The sequence below is a fragment of the Bubalus bubalis genome, chromosome X, assembly GCF_019923935.1.
Source record: "Bubalus bubalis isolate 160015118507 breed Murrah chromosome X, NDDB_SH_1, whole genome shotgun sequence".
Taxonomy (NCBI): Eukaryota; Metazoa; Chordata; class Mammalia; order Artiodactyla; family Bovidae; genus Bubalus; species Bubalus bubalis.
This window is the reverse complement of record NC_059181.1, coordinates 61,786,401-61,810,379: the sequence shown is the minus strand read 5'-3', so window position 1 is coordinate 61,810,379 and position 23,979 is coordinate 61,786,401. Positions and strand designations below refer to the sequence as shown.

Sequence of the window (23,979 nt, the reverse complement as noted above, 5' to 3'; positions counted from 1 at the left end):
TTGGTCACTATGTAAGGAATATTCCCATGTGAGGAATAATTAGCAGTCTTATTGACCTGAAAAGGGTAGGCCTAAGACCTGACTCGATGGACATGAATTTGAGTAAGCTCCAGGAGTTGATGATGGACTGGGAAGCCTGGCATGCTGCAGTCCACGGGGTCACAAACAGTCAGACACGACTGATGACTGAACCGAACTGAAGACCTAGGCTGGCAGGAAAGAAGAAAATTAAGGGGAAGTAAGAAAGAATACAGAAGAAAAGAAACAAAAAGAACGAAAGCAAAGCATATGGTGGGGAGGTCAGTCCTGAGATTACAGAAATCATAAATCTTAAATATATTAGCCACAGCCAATTTTTTCTTTCAGACACTTAATGTATGGCCTCAATGCTTCAGAAATATCTTTGTGTCTCCTCATTAGCCCTTATGGATGAAATATAAAGTTTTCAAAGACTATCATCATAATGAAAATAAAATAAAAAAGGAGCATTTAGCCAATCTCAAGTCCTAAGAAGCCACAATTAGAATATCAGTTCCAGGAGGGCAGAGATTTTTTGTGTTTTTGTTCACTTTTTTATCTACCAGACCAAGAGCAGTACCTGACACAATAGACTCTCAATAAATATTTATTGAAGAAATGGCTGAATTCCTTCCCTGGTAGATTAAGAGGAGAGAGAAAGGAGAACTAGTGAGATGGGTTTGTGGATAGGCAAGGGCATTTCTTCCAGTATGGTAAAACAGAAAGGAACAGCTCTTTCATTTTACATGTGGCAACACCCCCAGAGAAAAAGAAAGAGCCACACAGCTAATTATAGGAGTGGATCAGGAAGGTAAAGAACACTGGCTGAACCTCTATCTCCTATGTGTCAGCCTTTCTCATTAACTTCTGTGTGAAGTTAGTATTATGACATTTCACAGATGAGGAAGCTGAGGCCTTTACCAGACAGGTTAAATGACCAATCTAAATTGACAAAACAACTAAGTGGCAGTGTCTGAATTTGAATACAGATCTGATTGGTTCAAACATTCCATATTCTATTCTCAACCTTAGCGCTTGCCTACTGGCAAATAGATCCAAAATTCAGCTTTATAGAGACAGATAGGCAGAAACTGTGAGATTCCTGGGAGGTAGAGTTATAAACCAGATGGAAGTCATAGTTTCTTCTCCCACGAGACTGGCTGCTGCCACTACCACCCTTTTGCTCCAACTCCAAGGACATTCTGTGTACTATGATTACATGAATGTGCTTAAATTTGGTTCCCAGGGTCATTCTTCTGTATAGTAAGCCTAAATAGCTTGCCATCAACTGATTGCAGAACAGTAACAGAATGCCCAACATCCAAAGCCCTTCAATCTGGCCCTAAAGTAGGGCTCAGATAGTAAAGAATCTGCCTGCAGTACGGGAGATCTGGGTTCAATCCCTGGGTCTGGAAGATCCTCTGGAGAAGGGAACGGCAACCCACTCCAGTATTCTTGCCTGGAGAATTCCATGGACTGAAGAACCTGGTGGGCTACAGTCCGTGGGGTCACAAAAAATTGGACATGACTGAGTGACTAACGCTACTACCATTCCAGCCATGCTGTTGCTAGGCCTTGACAAAATTCTGTCTGCATAACTGTGTCTCTCATTGTCCGGGAACAAACGTATACATTCCTACCTCAATGCCTTTTGCTGACATTACTCCCTTTTCCTCCTTCTAATATCCTGTCCCTCCCCTTTACCTATTCAAAATCAGCACATTTTTCAAGGCCAAGCTCAATTCCACATATCCCCCCCTCGACCCCCCACCTGCCCACAGTGTTCTCAACCAGGAGACTCTGTCTATACAATTCCTCTGGCATTTAGAATATGCCAATCTCAATTGCTAATTCTTCCACCATTCTGTATGAGGGTCTCATTTTCCCCAGATTACAGTTGCTGCTCTTCAAAGGGCGGGACCTCGTCTCAACCCCCAGAGGGCTTACCTTGAGCGAGAGCTTACCTTGAGCGAGTGCTTACCCAATCTTTGTTAATGGATTAAAGATTCTGCATAGATGAATTTTAAGCAGTGTTTTGTAGGCAAAAGTAGTATGGGTTTGATGGAGACAAGACGACAGTTCTAAATGGAAAGCAAAGTAAAATAAAATGCCAAGCATATTTAGTATTTAGGAAAAAAAATTGTAAAACACACACTGAAGAAGAGAAAAAGCAGCAGACCTCTAACTTGCTGGAGGAAATGACTATAGCCATGACTGGCATAGAAATGTTTGCAGAAATCCATGAAGCAGTGATAAGGAGATAAACATGCCTCTTGGTATAAGAGAGCAAGATGGCACAACATTAACATGGAGTATTCATTTTTCCAATAAAGCCTTTGGCTACTCACAGGGAGGCTGAGCATATGGAGAGCCTCTCACTTCAAGAGAAGAATTTTTCATTCAAAAATAGAAGATCTTGTTGTTGGCAAAATGTCATTTGCATCTATATCCCTTGGAATGTGTATCAGTCCACCATTCAGACCATCAAGTAGCCTAGAAATAAACTGCACATTCCACAGAGCTATTGATACATGGCACATCAGGACCACCATAGTGAGATCACAAATTCAGTTTTTGGCAGAGTAGGGCTTTAAGAAAACCTTTGGCTGTGTATTTACAGGTTGTCACCTCTTCCAAACAACTCTTTGTGGTGAACGGAGTGGCCATTTGCCTTTATTTAAGAGGTGCGTGTGTGTGTGCTCAGTTGTGTCTGACTCTTTGTGACCCATGGACTGTAGCCCACCAGGCTTTTCTGCCCATAGAATTTTCCAGGCAAGAATACTGGAGTGGGTTGCCATTTCCTACTTCAGAGGATCTTCCTGACCCAGGGATCGAACCCACATCTCTTGCGTCTCCTGTATTGCCAGGCGGATTCTTTAGCACTAGCACCACCTGAGAAGCCCTTATTTAAGAGGGGAGGAAACTAAAGCTGGTAGAGATAGAATGACTTTTCCAAGATCATATAGTCAGGGTACCTGACTTTTAGCCTAGGGTTCTTCCTCTTACTAAACTTTCATATTTGTTCATCACACTTACATTTGCCTAGTTGATCTGGCCAGAGTTTATTGACTGCCCATAATATATGTTTCCTGAGGAAAGAGATTAGGGGAATTCCGATCCTTAAACAGAGCCTCCTGGTGACTCAGATGGTAAAGAATCTGCCTGCCATGCAGGAGACCTGGGTTTGATTCCTTGGTTGGGAAGATCCCCTGGAGAAGGAAATGGCAACCCACTCCAGTATTCTTGCCTGGAGAATTTCATGGACAGAAGAGCCTGGTGGGCAACAGTCCATGTGGTCACAAAGAGTCAGACATGACTGAGTGACTAACACTAGACTAGACTAGATTCTTAAATCAGATCTGGGCTCAGGCCCGGAGAGTCAGGCATTTGGGGGATCAAATCTTGGCTCTGTGATAAACAGTCTGTGATAGGACTTGGAAGACTCTCAAGCTATAATAACTTTGCAAACTTGCCCCAACTCCCCAACCCACCCTCCTACCCACTAGATTATATTGAGGGAATACTGTTGGCTTTCAGTGGTTGAACTATCATATTCATTGAATAAATACTCACTGAGTGCCTGCTATGTGCCAGGCACCATTCTAAGTGCTAAGGATACATCAGTAGAAAAAAACAATTAATACAGGCTACAATGAGTACAGTCTACTATCAGCTGAAAAAAAAACCCCATACAATCTAAAAGTTATGAGTTATGTTTTATTTTGGGAACTTACTGAGCACTATAGACAGCCTCTCAGAGAACTCTGAGGAACTTTTCCAAAGAGGTAAGGGAGGAGCCAGGATGTATAGGTTTTTTTGAAAAGTGGGTGTTTTTCAAAATAGGTGTTTGAAAAACAAAACAAAACATGTAATGGAACATCAAAGGATGACTGCTAATTGCACAAACCAGACATCTAAAGTTAATGATTTTAGTGCTTTTCTATGTATGGGAAGAGGTAAGAGTCTGGGCTCATTGAAATTATTCCTTTGATATGCACCTTTGACTATCTAGGGCCAGTATCCAGTTTATCTCCATCTTGAATTCCCCTCAGGGTGCACCCTTGGAGCAGGGATTGGCTGCATTGGCTGATGGCTTGATGGCAGACAACATTCATTGTTTACTGAAATGCCAGGCATCATTTTTTGTCTGCCCTACAATTATTTTTTTGAAAAATAATCACTTTGTTTTTCACAGATGCAATTTAACAGCAAAGTGCCTTTAAATGGCCTTATGCCTCTTCCCACTACACCTCTGAGCTAGGCCAGACTCACGGGTACATTTCTTGGTTTGGGGACTTGCCATGTCTTAAGGGGCTTCCCTGGTGGCTCAGACGGCAAAGAATCTGCCTGCAATGTGGGAGACGTAAGAGACGTGGGTTTGATCCCTCTGTCAGAAAGATCCTCTGGAGAAGGAAATGGCAACCAACTCCAGTATTTTTGCCAGGAGAATCCCATGGACAGAGGAGCCTGGTGAGCTCCAGTCTATAGGGTTGCAAAGGGTCGGACACAACTGAGTGAGTTAGCACTCACCCATGTCTTAAGAGTTTCAGGGTTTGCAAAAGTTGAACAAATATTCAAATTACCCCAACTCAAAATCTTCCCTCTAAATAACTCAGGAAAACTAGCAAATGTATCCCTGAACTAAGAAATGCTAAGGAAACAGCCTATTGTTAGAATTTAATCACCCCTTTAACCTGCTTGAGCTTCCCAGGTAAAGAATCCACTCAGTGGTAGAGAACCCGCAAATGCAGGGGATGTGGATTCGATCCCTAGGTCAGGAAGACCCCCTGGAGAAGGAAATGGCAGCCCACTCCAGTATTCTTGCCTGGAGAATCCCATGGACTGAGGAGACTGGCAGGCCTTGTGTCCATGAGATAGCAAAAGAGTTGGACATGACTTAGCAACTAGAAAAAGAAGAGTGAAAAAGTTGGCTTAAAACTCAACATTCAAAAAACTAAGATCATGGCATCTAGTCCCATCACTCCATGGCAAATAGATGGAGAAACAATGGGAACAGTGACAGACTTTGTTTTCTTGGGCTCCCAAATCACTACAGATGGTGACTGCAGCCATGAAATTAAAAGATGCTTGCTCCTTGGAGAAAAGCTATGACCAACCTAGACAGCATATTAAAAAGCTGTGGTTTTTCCAGTAGTCATGTATGGATGTGAAAGTTGGACTATAAAGAAAGCCGAGTGATAAAGAATTGCTGCTTTTGAACTGCGGTGTTGGATAAGAAGACTCTTGAGAGTCCCTTGAACTGCAAGGAAATCCAACCAGTCCATCCTAAAGGAAATCAATCCTGAATATTCATTGGAAGGACTGATGCTGAAACTCTGATACTTTGGCCACCTGATGCAAAGAACTGACTCATTTGAAAAGACTGATGCTGGGAAAGATTGAAGGCAGGAGGAGAAGGGGACAACAGAGGATGAGATGGTTGGATGGCATCACTGACTCTATGGACATGAGTTTGAGCAAGCTCCAGGAGTTGGTGACGTACACGGAAGCCCGGTGTACTGCAGTCCACGGGGTCGCAAAGAGTCGAACACGACTGAGTGAACTGAACTGAACTGAACTGACTAGCGACTAAAACAACAACTTACCTGCTTAGTACTTACTCAATAGAAGTCCAGAAAAGAAATCTTTCGGTAAATAGTCTGGCTTCTGGAAGGACAGGAAGCCTGGAAGCTTATATCCAAGGTCAATAGTCAGTGTTGCAGAAAAGACCCAATTTTGACCCAGTTCTGGTTCTTTGACTTGTTTTTCATTGCTTTGTTATTATAATCATACATAATGGCCTGCCTCAAAGGACCCTGCCTCTCTGCCTACTGTTAAACTGAAGTTCCTTTGTTCAGCTCATAATGAGATAACCTGACCCAGTGCACCTGTGAATGACTACCAAAAAAAAAAAAAGAAGAGATTAACACACCCCTTTCCAAAGGCTGGCGCTTCCCTGAAATGTTTTGCAAGACTTAAGACCCTTTGTGTGGGGCTTCCCAGGTGGTACTTGTGGTAAAGAACACACCCGGCAATGCGTAAGACTTAAGAGATGCAGGTTCAATCCCCTTGAAGAAAGAAATGGGAACCCACTCCGGTATTCTTGCCTGGAGAATCCCATGGACAGAGGCACTTGGAGAGCTACCATCCATAGAGTAACAAGTCAGACACAACTGATGTGACTTTACATGCACACTGAGGACCGTTTTAACTTTATTTCTTCACTGCCTCTCCCTCTCTGTTCTGCCTTTTGACTTCATTTCCTCATTGTTTTTCACTCTCTCTCTCTCTCTCTGGCTCTATAAAAGAACCTGGCATCCAGACCTTGACAAAATGGTTTTTTGAGATATTAGTTTGCCATCTTCTTGGTAAGCAGGTTTTCCGAATAAAGTTGTTTTCCTTGCCTCAGCACGTCGTCTCTTGGGCTCGTTGACCTGCCGTGCAGTAAGCAGAACTCTGTAACATCAGTGCCTGAAGATAAGCTCTGGCTGAACTTGAGTCTTAGGGCATCAATGTCTGATAGATATTTGTGTGTGTGTGTTTTATATGTATGAAATGAGTAAAGGAAGTATGTTTGAAACACCCAAACTCCCCAGTGGGTTTCAGGAAAGCATTTTTAAAAGCAACATGAGGGAGGGAGGGGCATCCTAGGGAATGTGAACAGCTTGTGCACAATTCTCTGATTGGTTAATAGTGAGTTAACCAGGCTGTGTCACAGGAGTTAACATTATAAATCCTTAGGATCCAGTAGGCCTGGGAGGCAATGGTCATTAAGTAGTTAACATCTTCCACTTGGTGCAAGGGTCTTAACATCTGTAAAACAACTCAGGAAATGAGCATCAAATATTTTTATCTAGAGCAGAGTGAAAGCAGAGGATACCGGGGAGGTGTCTGTTCCAGGAAGCCTGCATAGTGTTGTGCTCAATTACAGAACAACTTCTTGACGGAAATTGTGCATTTTTCTACATGTTAAAAGAAAAGGTCCAAAGAAAAGTGAAGTAATGTGCCTAATACCCCCCAGCTAGTAAATGGTAGTGCTAAGATTCAAATCTAGGTCTATCCTAATTGAAAAGCCCATGTGCCATGGCATATCCATTGTGCCATGATGAATAACTTATTTTGCATACACAGGAACCCAAGAAATAAGGGGTTTTCTGTAAGTTTCAAGTTGGAATCTATTAGATGTTAGTTGGTGGTACACTTTCTTCACCCCAATATGATCGTACAGTCTAATGCGAAAGGATAATACCAAAGCCAAATCAAATTAGATCTTGAAAATAGTAAAACTAAATAAGATTCTAGTAGAAGAAAATATAGACCCAGGAGATTATATGAGCTAGAGCGAAGGAGTAATAATAGTATGTGTGGTGGCAGAGGAGATTTTCAAAGCATTATTGAAAGGAATATTCTCAGTGAAAATTTCCCAGAAGACATTGTATTGATTCTTTCATTTTTCTATTTTTAACTTCATTCATTTATTTCTCCACTTTTCAAGGAGATATTGAGTATTGTCTGTAGGCACACATAGATCACAGAATTTCCATGAGCTGTGGAAACTAAGGAATGAATGCTCAGGAGGCCTAATCCAGCAGGCCACAGGCCTGTGGCAGTCCTGATCACCAACTTAACCCTTCTCTTCCTATAAGTTCAACTCAGTTAGTGTAGAAATTTTATTTTTCTTATGGGAACCTATTTCCAATTAACTCTAGGAGTATAGGTTTTGTTTGACAGAAATGTGCTTTATAAACAATGGCTGTGAAGAATAAGCTTCAATAAACTTGCTCTTTTGTGAGGAGTCTGGAAGCTAAGCTTAACCTGGCAATAGAAAGTGGGATCCATAGAAAATGGAGTTGAGACACCAAGCCCACGCTTAAGCGAAAGGAGCTGCCTTTATGAATGTGTCAAATTGCTTGGGAAAAGAGACTGCTCTCTGAGAGGGAATGAGGTGGCAGCCCAGAGAAGTGGCTTAAGTTTCACTATTGCCCGACAGAACTTGGGCACTTGTGTGTGTTACTAAACTGAACTTGAGTCCACTCACCCGTCACACAGCAAAGCCAATTTTGCGACACTGGGAAAATGTTGCAACACTTCACAATTTTGCAGTGAAGGGAAGTACCACATTTACTACTTTTATGTGCAGGACACCAAGCTCATGCACAAAAGCACCAAGCTCATGCTTAAAAGACTTGAACTCCCCAATAAGCTTTTCAGGTAAGGATCTTTAAAGGCAACATCTCTGATAAGGGCTGCAGTGTGCATGACTTTCTTTTGATTGGTTGGTAGTGAGGTAACAGGATGTTCAGGAATCTTAATCAACTGGGGTGCCTATGGTCAGCATGTAGCTGAAACTGTCCAACTCAGCTTGGGACTTGAACCCATGTGCTGTGACTTAAACCCAGCTAAAACCCAAATTGGGACTCAAATCTAAGGTCTTTTTTTTGCCTCACTGTGTGGCATCTTAGTTCCCCAATCAGGGGTTGAATCTGTGCCCCCTGCATTACAAGCACAGAGTCCCAACCACTGGACTCCCAGGGAAGTTCCAAACCCATGGTCTTTTAATTTAGATCACAAACCTGTTCTCAGACTTAAACTCAGGTTCTTCATGTCTCATCACAGAAAGAATTCAGTGAGAGACAAAGTGATAGGTAAGGAGTGGATTTTTTAAGAGAGAAACACTTTCCACAGACAGAGTATGGGCCATCTGAGAAGGTGAGAGGCCCAAAAATATGGCATGGTTAGTTTATATAGGCTGGGTAGTTTCATAGTCTAATGACTGGAGGGTTATTCCAACTATCTGGGGGAAGGGGCAGAGATTTCTAGGAATTTGGCCACCACCCACTTTTTATCCTATTATGGTTAACCTCAGAACTGCCAATGGTGCTGGTGGATGTGTCATTTAGATGTTAATGTATTTTTTGGTAACTTTTTATTTTGTATTGGAGTACAGCCAATTAGCAAACAATGTTTTGATAGTTTCAGGTGAACAGCAAAGGGAATCAGCCATACATATAGATGATAATGTATTACAGTGAGTATATGATGAAGTTCCAGGTCCACTGGAAGTCAAGAATCTTCTACCATCTTGGACCTATTTGGTTCTAACCAATTTATGTCATATCCTCAAAGGCTATATCATTCTTATAAAAGTTGTGTCTTCACCCCTTCCTTCCTGTTTCATAGCCATCCTCCTTCATTTGGGTGAAGGATCTTAGTTTCTGCCAAACAACACAACATATGTGTATAATTGTTATGTTCCTCCCTTGAGGAAAAACTAGGTTTCTATTTTATCGCTGAACTATTATTATTACTTTTCATGCTTAACTGCTTTTCCTTTGTTTCTGCATTGTCTCACTTCCCTAATTAATAACTGCATGTGCCTGATCTTTGCAACTCAGGGAAGGCCTAGGAGACTAAAGCCTTATTTCTACAAACAAGAAAAACAGGGAATGTGGAGGGTCTTTTGTACTTGAGAAGGTGCTGCAGGGTCCTTTTTGGTGATCCCACGGACTGTAGCCTGCCAGGCTCTTCTGTCCATGGGATTTCCCAGGCAAGAATGCTGGAGTAGGTTGCCATTCCCTTATCTTCCCAATCCAGAGACTGAACCTGGATTTCTTGCATTGCAGGCAGATTTTTTTTACTGTCTGAGCCACCAGGGAAGCCCTTTTTGGTTTCATGCCCTCTTTTCATTGATACTTCTCAATCCTGAGGGGTACAAGGGAGGGCAAGAAAGGGAATAAAGTTTTGGAAAGAGAGGTTAATCATAAACTCAGCAGAGGAATTTGGTTTCAGGGGACTTGATTTCAGGCCCAAAGGCCTTAGTCTTGCAAGAATAAGTATGACAGCCTTAGTTTAGCAGAGCTTCACTTTGTTTAACCCCCAGAGTTTCTAAAGTCACAGCCATTTTCTTTCCTTAGCTTCTACAGCTGACTCAAGACATCAGAGCTAGAATACCTTTTGGAGACCACCTAGTCCAACCCATCCTTTTTTCAAAAGAAACTGAAGCCCCAAAACAATCATGCCTATCAAGTTAATGAATTAACTGGACTAGAACCAATTTCCCCTCCTTCCTTTCCCCACAAGCCACTAGTTTATGTATCTATACCTTAAATCTTAAAACATTTTTGAAACACATAAATTAGTTATATTTTACTTCTTTTGAACCAAAAGAATGAAATAGGAAATTTGCTAGAAATCACTGGACTTACTTCTGATTCTTAGTCTTATTCCCTACAAATACCCAATAATTTTCCTGGTTTGTACTTTGTTTTGAGGTATTCCTCCATTTTCTCATTCCTGTTTTCAACCAGCTGAATGCAAATGCTGATCTTACCTTGCCTATTTCAGAATCTGGCCACCAAAAGAGGCTTTATGAGACTATCTTTATTATTTAATTATAGCAACATTTATATTTTGAAGATGCAGTTGTCAAGCTGTCCCTTAAATACACTCTTCAAATTTTGAAATTTGAGAGAGAAATGAGAAGTTTCTAGTATAAATTGTTTTTGTCACAAAATTGGCCTTTTGGAAAGATCAAAACCTACTACAAAGTACCACTTGACTTATGAGAAGCCCCTACATCTGAGGGGGTGATCAGACCTATTCTGGAAAAGCCCAAGGAGCTTCTTTCTGCAGATTCTGATAGGGCCAAAAAATTACTGTCAAAGTAAATTGCTTCTTCCAAAAATGTCTTTTGGGGAAGCCGGAGAACAGAATTCTGAGAAGTGCTGGCTGGAGTTAGCATTGGTTAAAGTTATAACTAATATAGTTGCTGTTTTGAATTTTTCTCCTTAAAAAGAAAAGCTAAATTGAAAATATCATGGTAAACAGAGCTGAATGTGTTTAGTTCGAACAAAACAACCCATTGGGTCCTGTAAGCCCCTGTGGAAAGGCAAGATAGTGTTAAAAGATAATTTTTTAAAAGGTAAAATCATAATTCTCATACAAATATAAAAGGAACACAGGTTAAAAATTGTATTTAACTCATTAATGAGGGATGCAGTAAGATGTTACAACCAGTTCAAAGGAGAATTCAAAGGACAGAGACTCCCATAGGTAATTAGAAATGTTGCATTGAATTTTCAAAGAGATGCAAAACTGGTCAATACCCATGGGACAATAACCAGTTGCATTAAAACAGGCAAAATTCATTTGCATTTCTATGTATAAGAATATTTTGCATTACCTTTAGTTTTTCACAATCTATAGAGTTGTTAAAGAGCTCAAAGCCAATGAAAGGAACGTTACACAGAAGAAAGCACAAGTCAGGATATCCAATAATCTTTTTTGTCCATTTAAAGTCTTTCACAAATTTCCTTGACACTAGAAAGAACTGTTGCAATCAGACTGCTTTAAGGTCAGCAAGCTCCATAACTCTGGGGGCCCAGGTCAGGAGGCAGCCAAGGGGGTGGCCTAAGAAAACTCTTGGAAGTGTAACTTGACACTCAAAAGAGAATTAGCAATGCCCAAGGTGGATTAGATAAACCCAGGGTGGCTTTTCCAAAGCTTCGGGAGCTAGAAAATCTGACAAGCAGAGAGATCCACCCATCAGACTGAAAGCAGCTGGTGATGGCCTGAGAAGGTCTTTGTAAAGGAAAACACATGTCTGTCTTTGCTACTCTATCTTGCAGAGCCCAACTCGGGACATCTGGTTGAAATATAACACCTTGATTCTCGCCTGGCAACAAAGTACAAGTAAATACAATCCCCATGAGCAGGCCCACTGGGAAACTTCAGGAACACATTAGGGAGGATTGTGAAGAATTCTGCCAATTTTTCTAGCCGTTCACATATTGTGTAACTGATTTTCTGTTAAGTGCCTGTACACCTTTGGGTTTTATGTATGCCTGAAAATGAGTAGAGGTCCAGAAATGGAAAGCAAGCCAGTTTTTCATTGGTGCTTTTCTCCATTCTTCAGCAGTACTCATCAACTTGCCTTTTTCTTCACCCCTTCATTGACCAAATTGGAGATAACTGGCATCTTGGCATCCCTTGGGTAATGTGGAAGAACAATGGCTTTGGATAACCTGAATGCTTTTTTAGTTGCCCCTTTCCCACTCATCCCACTCCAGCAATAGCCCACACCACTAGGCGGCTGGAAAAGGCATGAAACAGACAAGTCATACATACACAAACATAGGGGAGGCAGGGAGCACTGGACTACGATTATAGAGCCACCAAGATCTAATCCCCAATCTAAGATTCCTTCTGGCTCTTAGATGGTGTGATTTAACACCTTCAACCATGCTAGTACTAAAGAATGGTAACCATTTTATACTTATGTCCGACTCTTTGCTACCCCATGGACTGTAGCCCACCAGGCTCCTCCATCCATGGGATTTTCCAGGCAAGAATACTGGAGTGGGTTGCCATTTCCTTCTCCAGGGGATCTTCCCGACCCAGGGATTGAACCCAGGTCTCCTGCAATGCAGGCAGACGCTTTAACCTCTGAGCCACCAGCGAAGCCCTTTATATTTATTAAAGTTGCAAATATTATCAAGCACAATGCTGGTTTGGCTTGGAGGGAGAGGATAGAAAGATATCTTCAAACTGTTTTCAGCAGGATAAATTCGGATAGTTCTTTTGAAAGGCAATTTGGAAATACATATTAGAAGTCATAAAAAATACTCGTTTTCTTTCACATACTAATTCCACTCCTGGCAATTTGTCATTAAGGTAATCATTCAAAAGCAGGAAAAAACTATGTAGATACAAACAGATTTTACATGTCATTATGTATAATCTAAAAATGCTGGTAATAGCTGTTGCTGCTAAGTCGCTTCAGTCCTGTCCGACTCTGTGCGACCCCATAGACAGCAGCCCACCAGGCTCCCCCGTCCCTGGGATTCTCCAGGCAAGAACACTGGAGTGGGTTGCCATTTCCTTCTCCAATGCATGAAAGTGAAAAGTGAAAGTGAAGTCGTTCAGGCGTGTCCGACTCTTTGCGATCCCATGGGCTGCAGCCTACCAGGCTCCTCTGTACATGGGATCTTCCAGGCAAGAGTACTGGAGTGGGGTGCCATTGCCTTCTCCGCTGGTAATAGCTAAGTGTCCAATAAAATCAGAGTGGGTAGGTGATTTAAGATACATTTAAAAAGACACATAGATTGAATGAAATATGTGGACAATAAAAATCAAAATTCTAAGGACTGCAATAATCATAGAAAGCCTTAAATGCAATAATAGATTGAGGCAAAAAACAAACACATAATTGTATAGACATTTTCATTGTAACTCTATAAAAATGTATCTCCAGGAACAATTGTTCGATGATGGGATTACAGATAAAAATAATTTCTTTTTTCCTTTTATGAAGTACAGTTTCTAAAATAAATTAAAAGTAACAAAAAGCAAAACATAATGAAACAAGTGATGACCTAACACCTGGGACCTTAATATTAGCATCTCTTCTCTCCCTGAGCTGCTCTTTCAGTTCTACAAGCTCCTATCATCTGCTTCTAATCCTGGAGAAGGAAAATGGAGAAAGAAGGGATGTCATTAAAGGAGAGGTACCCAAGAAAATGTGCCTGAAACAGTCAGGTTTATTGCTACTGTGTGTGTCAGGTTTATTGCTTACTGTGCTGAAGAAGTTGAGCATTTCAATGGATTAGGTTCCACTCAGTGTCTCAATTTAAACTTATTTAACAATAGAAAACATTTATTTTCAGTAACCATGAAAATAAATATTTCTTTTCCAGTAACTTAATAGTTACTTATTTATGCAACATTCATTTGAATAGATGTTATAAGAAAAATAAAGAACATTTAAAAGTTATAACATTTCCATCATGTGAATAATTTCCCTTTCTGAATATTACCTTCAGTGAGCATAAATGACTTTTACATGCTGAAATTATGGTATACATAGCATTTTGAATTCTATGTTTTCTCTTACCATTGTACTGCAAGCATATTTCATTTCTATAGTCTTCACAATGATTGTTTTAATGACTCCACAGTATTCCTTACTGTTGACGGTTCATCATTTGTCAAACATTGTCCCTGCTGCTGCTAAGTTGCTTCAGTCGTGTCCGACTCTGTGCGACCCCATAGACGGCAGCCCACCAGGCTCCCCCGTCCCTGGGATTCTCCAGGCAAGAACACTGGAGTGGGTTGCCATTTCCTTCTCCAATGCATGAAAGTGAAAAGTGAAAGTGAAGTCGCTCAGTCGTGTCCCGACTCTTCGCGACCCCATGGACTGCAGCCTACCAGGCTTCTCCATCCATGGGATTTTCCAGGCAAGAGTACTGGAGTGGGGTGCCATTGCCTTCTCTGAACATTGTCCCTAGTGTTGGTCATTCTAGGTTGTTTTCAATTTTAGCTAGTCTCTATTTCATTCTGATGAAAAGGAAAGAAGCTCTTTTGAGGAGGATTGTCTAACTGATTAAGGTAAAAACCATCCAATCACTTTTTTTTTTTTTTTTACCTTTTTTTATTTTTTTAATTTTATTTTATTTTTAAACTTTACATAATTGTATTAGTTTTGCCAAATATCAAAATGAATCCGCCACAGGTATACATGTGTTCCCCACCCTGAACCCTCCTCCCTCCTCCCTCCCCATACCCTCCCTCTGGGTGGTCCCAGTGCACTAGCCCCAAGCATCCAGTATCGTGCATCGAACCTGGACTGGCAACTCGTTTCATACATGATATTTTACATGTTTCAATGCCATTCTCCCAAATCTTCCCACCCTCTCCCTCTCCCACAGAGTCCATAAGACTGTTCTATACATCAGTGTCTCTTTTGCTGTCTCATACACAGGGTTATTGTTACCATCTTTCTAAATTCCATATATATGCGTTAGTATACAATCACTTTTTGAAAGCCTGTGCTTGGCTTTCCAATATGCTAGACCAGAGACTGTCCATGAAGATGAGTCTCAGAGAGCAAGGTAGCCAACATGCAGATTTGGGAGAGTGCTAGCACCTGGAATAAAGTTGCAGCTGGTTTTGCCCTGTTCTGTCTCTGGCTAAATAGGGGAAAGTCCCTCCCATGGGATAGATCAGAAGGAAATCATTAAGCTTGCTATCCTGGACTGGACCAGGGTTTAAGTAGGCCTAGGCTCACATGCCAGCTCTAGCTCTTGCCAATTGTGAGATTAGCACACTTTTTCTTTTTTTGCCACACCAAGTGGCTTGTGGGACCTTTGTTTCCCAACCAGGGACTGAACCTGGGCCCTTGGCAGTGAGAGTGCAGAGTCCTAACCACTGGACCTCCGGGCAATTCCTGGCACATGTCTCTTAAAATGAGCCTCAACCCCTCATGTGTTAATCAGGAACCAGGCTCGATGATATTGGAGGTCCTGCCTAATTCTGAGGAGAGGGCAACGGCACCCCGCTCCAGCACTCTTGCCTGGAAAATCCCATGGACGGAGGAGCCTGGTGGGCTGCAGTCCATGGGGTCGCTAAGAGTCGGGCACCACTGAGCGACTTCACTTTCACTTTTCACTTTCATGCATTGGAGAAGGAAATGGCAACCCACTCCAGTGTTCTTGCCTGGAGAATCCGAGGGACGGGGGAGCCTGGTGGGCTGCCGTCTATGGGGTTGCACAGAGTCGGACACGTCTGAAGCGACTTAGCAGCAGCAGCAGCAGCCTAATTCTGATATACTATGACTAGTTATCCATTGGTCTGCTGTGCAATCTTGTTGACTTCCTATTTAAAACAGTCCAAGCATTATTCGATCCCAAAGCCTCTGGTTCACTTTTGTCTCTCCCTCACTCTCAGGCAATAACCTTGACCTTATCTTCTACTTGACTGAGACTCTTTAGTTATCTTCCAGCAGGAACTGCTTCAACTTCTTCCCTTACCCAGTCTCTTCTCTCAAATGTTAGAGAAAAATTTGTCTCATTCCCTGTTTTTAATCCCAACCCCTCCTACTTCTGTAAAGACTGTGCTCCACTAATTATATCCTGTCAACAACATCTTTAATTTCACCCTGTCTTCTGCTTCTTTGCTCTGTCTATAAGCATACTCAGTTATTTATCTAAATACACTTCCTGGAACCAGTCACCACTTCAAAATGTTGTCCTTCTCTGTCACTTTGCCACCAAAGTAAAAACTGATCATCTCTACACACACTTGTATTTCTTCTTCAAGGTCACCAATAACAGCATAATGGAACTTACTCCCTTAAATTATTCTCCTCTGCTAACTACTACTTCTCTTGGCTTTGCTGGAAACTTTTCTCCCACTTCCAATAGTAGGCTATTTTGAAACATACTATCAAGTGAGGAAATACAGTTTAAGATTAAGTGCATACTAGTTAAAAGATGTACATGATTCAATGCAATCCCTAGCAAATTACCAATGACAGGTTTCATAGAACTAGAAGAATTATTTCACAGTTTTTAGGGAAACACAAAAGATCCTGAATAGCCAAAGCAATCTTGACAAAGAAAAATGGGGCTGGAAGAATCAAACTTCCTGACTTCAGACTATACTACAAAGTTATAGAAACCAAAATGGTACTGACACACACCTATGGGCACCTTATCTTTGACAAAGGAGGCAAGAATATACAATGGGGAAAAGACTGTCTCCTCAATAAGTAGTGCTGGGAAAAATGGACAGCTACATGTAAACGAATGAAACTAGAACACTTCCTAACACTGTATACAAAAATAAACTCAAAATGGATTAAATACTTAAATGAAAGGCTGCTGCTGCTACTGCTGCTAAGTTGCTTCAGTCATGTCCAACTCTGTGCGACTCCAGAGACGGCAGCCCACCAGGCTCCCTCGTCCCTGGGATTCTCCAGGCAAGAACACTGGAGTGGGTTGCCATTTCCTTCTCCAATGCATGAAAGTGAAAAGTGAAAGTGAGGTCGCTTAGTCGTGTCCGACTCTGTGTGACCCCAGAGACAGCAGCCCACCAGGCCCCTCCGTCCATGGGATTTTCCAGGCAAGAGTGCTGGAGTGGGTTGCCTTTGCCTTCTACGAAATGAAAGGCTGCTGCTGCTGCTAAGTCGCTTCAGTCGTGTCCAACTCTGTGTGACCCCATAGATGGCAGCCCAACAGGATCCGCCGTCCCTGGGATTCTCCAGGCAAGAACACCAGAGTGGGTTGCCATTTCCTTCTCCAATACATGAAAGTGAAAAGTGAAAGTGAAGTCACTGAGTTGTGTCCAACTCTCAGCAACCCCATGGACTGCAGCCTATCAGGCTCCTCTGCCCATGGGATTTTCCAGGCAAGAGTACTGGAGTGGGTTGCCATTGCCTTAAAAGACACATGTACCCCAATGTTCAATGCAGCACTATATATGATAGCCATGACACGGAAGCAACCTAGATGTACATTGACAGATGAATGGATAAAGGAATTGTGGTACATATATACAATGGAATATTACTCAGCCACATAAAGGAATAATGTGAGTCAGTTGAACTGAGGTGGATGAACCTAGAGCCTGTTATACAAAATGAAGTAAGTCAGAAAGAGAAAAACAAATATTGTATACTAACACATATATATGGAATCCAGAAATATATATATTTGCAGAGCAGACATAGAGAACAGACTTACAGCCACAGTGGGGGAAGCAGAGGGTGGGACAAGTTGAAAAATTAGCACTGACATATATACACTACCATGTGTAGAATAGATAGCTAGTGGGAAGCTACTATATAACACAGGGAACCCAGCACAGCCTGGCATTATGTGACGACCTAGAGGGGTGGAATGGGGGGTTTGGAGGGAGGATAAAAAGTTAGGGGAGATATATATATATATATATATATATCCCCTATATATATATGTCCTTATGGGTAATTCACATTATTGTACAGCAGAAATCAGCACAACATTGTAAAGCAATTATTCTCCAATTAAAATTTTAAAAAAGATGTGCATGAAAGCTTAAGAGGAAGAAATACTTCCAAATGATAAAAGGTTGACTTAGATGGTTAGATATTTTTTCTTTTCTACTTTCCAAATGTCCTGTGATATGGTTATACTACTTTTGTAATTAAAAGTAGTTTTCATTAAGAACAGAAAATTTATACTCATGATCCTCTCTGTTCTTTCTTGCCACTTTCTCCCTTGGTGATGTCATCTATTCCTATGCATTCAATCATACCATCAATGACAATGACTCCCATATCTATATCTTTAATCCCTGCTGATGTCTTGGATTTCCAGCCACCTGCTAGAAAGTCCCATTTGGAGAGACTTATTAGAATTTTACATTCAACACCATCTCTTTTATTTGAAAGATTAGTAAAAATCCTTAACATGTCCATAACATTGGCCATTTCTTCACTCCCCAAAGCTAACAGATTAAGTCCTTTTCACTCTAGGCTAAACCACCATTCTTTAACTATATAACTGCAACAATCTTCTAATTGGTTTTTTCACTTTCTTCCTCATTTGGTTCATATACCTGAGTGTGTGATCTGATTAAAATTTGAAGCAGATCATGGTACTCCCTTCCTTAAAACTCTAATGTTTCATCTCAATCAGAATAAAACCCCAAATCCTTACCATTGTCTATAGGGCACTACATAATCTTGACCTTAGCTGCGCTGCAATCCTGAACTCGTTTCCTCTCCCTGGTGATGTCCACTGCCTCAACTATCTATCTCTCTTTCCCAACCCCCTACAAATTTTCTCTTGCTTCAGGGCTGGTACATGTGCTATTCCCTCTATCTTTACTGACCTTTAGTCTCTCTCAAACATCCATTCACATCTTTCTTCATGAGAGAGTACAGCTTATTCCTTCTCATCCTTCAACTCTCAAACTCAAATTGTCTTCTTATAGAGGGTTCCTCAGATCATTCTATCAAAAGGAGATCTATTCGTGTTATACTTTCACAACACTCTATTTCTTTCAGAGCACTTCTCAAAATTTGTAATTTCAATGATTTATTTTTTGGTTTACTGTCAGTCTCCTTCTCTGGATTATACGTTCTATGAAGGTGGAGACCATTTTTACTTTTTCCATTGCTATATAACCCAGAGCTTGGAATGGTGCCTGACATGTAGTAGATCCTCAATAAATACATGTTAAATAATTGATTAAATGAATGGCTTGTTATTATAATTTTTTCTGAATGTTTAGGTACGTAAAATGTGCCTGATACTTTTACACAAATTATATATCATTGAATTCTTTTGGAACTCACTGTTTTAAGCAGAAGGTTTTTTTAAATTGAACTTTTAATTTTGAGACAATCATAGATTCATAGGAAGTTATAAAAATAAAACAGAGATCCCATTTACTCCTTGCCATATTTCCACCAATGGCAATATCTTGCAAAACTGTTTAATACAGTACACTATCATCACCTTGATATTGACATTGGTACAATCCCCCATATTTATTCAGATATCCCAGTATTACCTGGACTCAGCTGTGTGTGTGCATGTCTATCTACTTCTATGCAATTTCATCACATGTGTAGGTTCTTGTGTGTATGTGCACTCAGCTGTTCAGTCCTGTCCAACTCTTTGTGATCCCATGTATTGTAGCCCACCAGGCTCCTCTGTACATGGGATTATCCTGGCAAGAATACTGGAGTGGGTTGTCATTTTATCCTCCAGGGGATCTTCCCCACCCAGGGAGTGAACCCATGTCTCTCACATCTCCTGAATTGGCAGGCAAGTTCTTTACCACTACACCACCTGGGAAGCCATCAGATTCTTGTATCTACCACCAAGTCAAGATACGGAACAACTCCATCACATCCATCTTTCACATCCTCTTTAAAACCATACATATCATCTTTCCATACCCACCCTCCTGCATCCCATCTCAATCCCCTGGCAACCACAATCTGTCTCCCACCTCAATAGTTCTGTCATTTCAAGAATATTGTAGAAAAGGAATAAGACAGTGTATACTTTTTGGCATTAGCTTTTCATTCAGAATAATCACCCTGAGATTTATCCAAGTCATTGTGTGTATCAATAGTTCATTCCTTTTTATTGCTGAGTAGTGTTTCATGGTATGGATTGCCATGAACAGTATGAAAAGGCAAAAAGATATGACACTGAAAGATGAACTCCTGAGGTCAGTAGGTGCCCACTATGCTACCAGAGAAGAGCAGAGAAATAGTTCCAGAAGGAATGAAGAGTCTGAGCCAAATCAGAAACAATGCTCAGCTGTGGATGTGTTTGGTGGTGAAAGTAAAGTCTGATGCTGTAAGAACAATATTGTATAGGAACCTAGAATGTTAGGTCCATGAATCAAGGTATATTGGAAGTGGTCAAATAGGAGATGGTAAGAGTGACATTGAGATTTTAGGAATCAGTGAACTAAAACAGATGGGAATGTGCAAATTTAATTCTGCTGTGGCTGCTGTGTCCATGCTCTAGTCATTTCTGACTCTTTGAGACACCATGGACTGTAACCTGCCAAATTCCTCTATCCTTGGGATTTCCCAAGCAAGAATATTGGAGTGGGTTGCCGTTGCCTTCACCAGGGGATCTTCCTGATCCAGGGATCAAACCCACATTCAGTTTAATTCAGATGACCATTATCTCTACTACTGTGGGAAATCAAGTAGCCCTCACAGTCAACAAAAGAGTCTGAACTGCAGTACTTGGGTGTAATCTCAAAAATGACCGAATGATCTCTGTTCACTTCCAACGCCAACCATTCAACATCATAGTAATCCAACTCTATGCCCCAACCACTAATGCTGAAGAAGTTGAAGGTAAACGGTTCTATGAAGACCTACAAGGCCTTCTAGAACTATCACCAAAAAGAGATGCCCTTTTCATCAAAGGAGACTGGAATGCAAAAGGAGGAAGTCAAGAGATCCCTGGAGTACAGGCAAGTTTAGCTTTGGAGTACAAAATGAAGCAGGGCAAAGGCTAACAGAGTTTTGCCAAGAGAACGCACTGGTCATAGCAAACATCCTCTTCCAACAACACAAGAGATGACTCTACACATGGACATCACCAGATGGTCAATACTGAAATCAGATTGATTATATTCTTTGCAGCTGAAGATGGAGAAACTCTATACATCAGCAAAAACAAGACCAGGAGCTGACTGTGGCTTGGATCATGAACTCCTTACTGCAAAATTCAGACTTAAATTGAAGAAAGCAGGGAAAACCACGAGACCATTCAGGTATGACCTAAATCCAATCCCTTATGATTATAAGTGGAAGTGACAAATAGATTCAACAAAGGGATTAAATCTGATAGAGTACCTGAAGAATTATGGATGGAGGTTCATAACCTTGTCCAAGAGGTGGTGATCAAAACCATCCCCAAGAAAAATAAATGCAAAAAGTCAAAATGGTTGTCTGAGGAGGCCTTACAAAAAGCTGAGAAAAGAAGAAAAGCAAAAGGCAAGGAGAAAAGGAAAGATACACCCATCTTAATGCAGAATTCTGAAGAATAGTAAGGAGAGATAAGAAAGCCTTCCTAAGTGATCAATGCAAAGAAATAGAGGGAAACAATAGAATGGAACAGACTAGAGATCTCTTCAAGAAAGTTAGAGATACCAAGGGAACATTCCATGCAAAGATGGGCACAATAAAGGACAGAAATGGAATGGACCTAAAAGAAGCAGAAGATATTAAGAAGAGGTGGCAAGAATACACAGAAGAACTATACAGAAAAGATCTTAATGCCCCTGATAAACATGATGGTGTGATCACTCATCTGGAGTGAGACATCCTGGAGTGTAAAGTCAAGTGAGTCTTAAGAAGCATTACTATGAACAAAGCTAGTGGTGGCAATGGAATTCCAGCTGAGCTATTTCAAATCCTAAAAGACAATGCTGTTAAAGTGCTGCACTCAATACACCAGCAAATCTGTATAACTCAGCAGTGGCCACAGGACTGGAAAAGGTCAGTTTTCATTCCAATCCCAAAGAAAGGTATTGCCAAAAAATATTCAAACTACTGCACCAGTGCACTCATTTCACATGCTTGCAGGTAATGCTCAAAATCCTTCAAGCTAGCCTTCAACAGTATGTGAGCTGAGAACTTCCAGATATTCAAGCTGGATTTAGTAATGTCAGAGGAACCAGAGATCAAATTGCCAAATTCTGTATGATCATAGAAAAAGCAGGAGAATTCCAGAAAAAACATCTACTTTGGCTTCATTGACTATGCTAAATCCTTTGATTGTATGGATCACAACAGACTGTGGAAAATACTTAAAGAGATGGGAATACCAGATCACCTTATCTGCCTCCTGAGAAATCTGTATACAGGTCAAGAAGCAACAGTTAGAACCGGTCATGGAACAATGGACTGATTTCAAATTGGTAAAGGAGTACAACAAGGCTCTATCTATATTGTCACCCTGCTTATTTAACTTCTATGCAGAGTACAACATGCAAAATGTTGGACTGGAAGCAAGATTTCACAAGATTGCACAAGCTGGAATCAAGATTGCCGGGAGCAGATGACATCACCCTTATGGCAGAAAGTAAAGAGGACCTAAAGAGCCTCTTGATGAAGATGAAAGAGGAAAGTGAAAAAGCTGGCTTAAAACTCGACATTCAAAAAACTAAGATCATGGCATCCGGTCCCATCACTTCATGGCAAATAGAGGGGGAAACAGTGGAAACAGGGAGAGACTTTATTTTCTTGGGCTCCCAAATCACTGCTTCCCTGGTGGCTCAGATGGTAAAGAATCTGCCTGCAATGTGGGAGACCCAGTGTTCTATCCCTGGGTTGGGAAGATCCCCTGGAGGAGGGAATGGCAACCCATTCCAATATTCTTGCCTGGAGAATCCCCACGGCCAGAGGAGCCTGGCAGGCTACAGTCCATAGGGTCCCAAGGAGTTGGACACTCCTGAGTGACTAAGTGTGTGTGTGTGCATGCACGCGTGCGCGTGCATGCACACACACACACACACACACACAGTTTTTGCAGATGATGACTGCAGCCATGAAATTAAAAGATGCTTGCTCCTTGGAAGAAAAGCTATGACCAACCTAGACAGCATATTAAAAAGCAGAGACATTACTTTGCAACAAAGGTCCATATAGTCAAAGCTATGGTTTCTTTAGTAGTCATGTATGGATGTGAGAGTTGGACCATAAAGAAAGCTGAGTGTGAAAGAATTGATGCTTTTGAATTGTGGTGTTGGAAAAGACTCTTGAGAATTCCTTGGACTGCAAGGAGATCCTACCAGTAAATCCTAAAGGAAATCAGTCTTGAATATTCATTGGAAGGACTGATGCTGATGGTGAAGCTCCAATACTATGGCCACCTTATATGAAGAGCTGACTCATTAGAAAAGACTATGATGCTGGGAAAGATTGAAAGCAGAAGGAGAAGGGGACAACAGAGGATGAGATGGTTGGATGGCATCACTGAATGGATGGACATGAGTTTGAGCAAACTCCAGGAGATGGTGAAGGACAGGAAAGCCTAGCGTGCTGCAGTCTATGGGGTCACACAGAGTCGGACAGGACAGCGCAACTGAACAACAGCAACAATGGATTACCAGTTTGTTTAATCATTCACACGAATGCTCTCTGGGTTGTTGAAGGCTTTCTGTGTTGTTTTTAGATTTTTTCTGTTATGAATAAAGTTGCTATGGACTCTGTATGAACATAAATACAGGGGCTTTTAAAATTGAAATATTATTGACATATAACATGTTTTAGGTGTATTACATAATGATTTGATATATACATATATTGGAAAATGATAACCACAGTAAGTTTAGTTACTATCCATCACCTCATACAGTTACATTTTTTTGTGATGAGAACTTTTAAATTCTACTCTTCTAGCAACTTTTGAATATACAAATACAATATTGTTAACTATAGTCATCATATCCTGTACAGGTTTTGGTTTGGATATGAATTTTCATTTCTCTGGGAGAAAAACTGCCCAGGAGAGCAATTGCTGGGTAGTATGGTAGTCACATGTTTAATTTTGGGAGATACTTTCAAACTGTTTTCCACAGTGGGGGTACCATTTTACAATCCCACTAACAATGTATGAACGATCCAGTTTCTTTGTATCTTCACCAGTACTTGGTATT

The 23,979-nt window shown here is 41.1% G+C and overlaps 1 protein-coding gene across 16 annotated transcripts in view; it reads right to left on the bottom strand.

The window, feature by feature from the left end:
- Positions 1-23,979, bottom strand: part of EDA (ectodysplasin A) — a 480,070-nt gene that overhangs the window by 396,078 nt on the left and 60,013 nt on the right. For 4 of the 16 annotated variants that reach the window (XM_044937289.2, XM_044937300.2, XM_044937304.2 and 1 more), the window contains exons 1-2: positions 5,625-6,282; positions 1,983-2,099 (exon numbers count right to left, since the gene is read on the bottom strand). The exons of 1 other annotated variant lie outside the window; for it this stretch is intronic. The gene's annotated coding sequence lies outside the window, so the exon portion shown is untranslated. Of the gene's footprint in view, positions 1-56; positions 210-1,982; positions 2,100-5,624; positions 6,285-23,979 lie in introns of those variants that run through there. 11 more of the 16 variants (XM_044937301.2, XM_044937302.2, XM_044937291.2 and 8 more) reach the window with 9 other exon arrangements.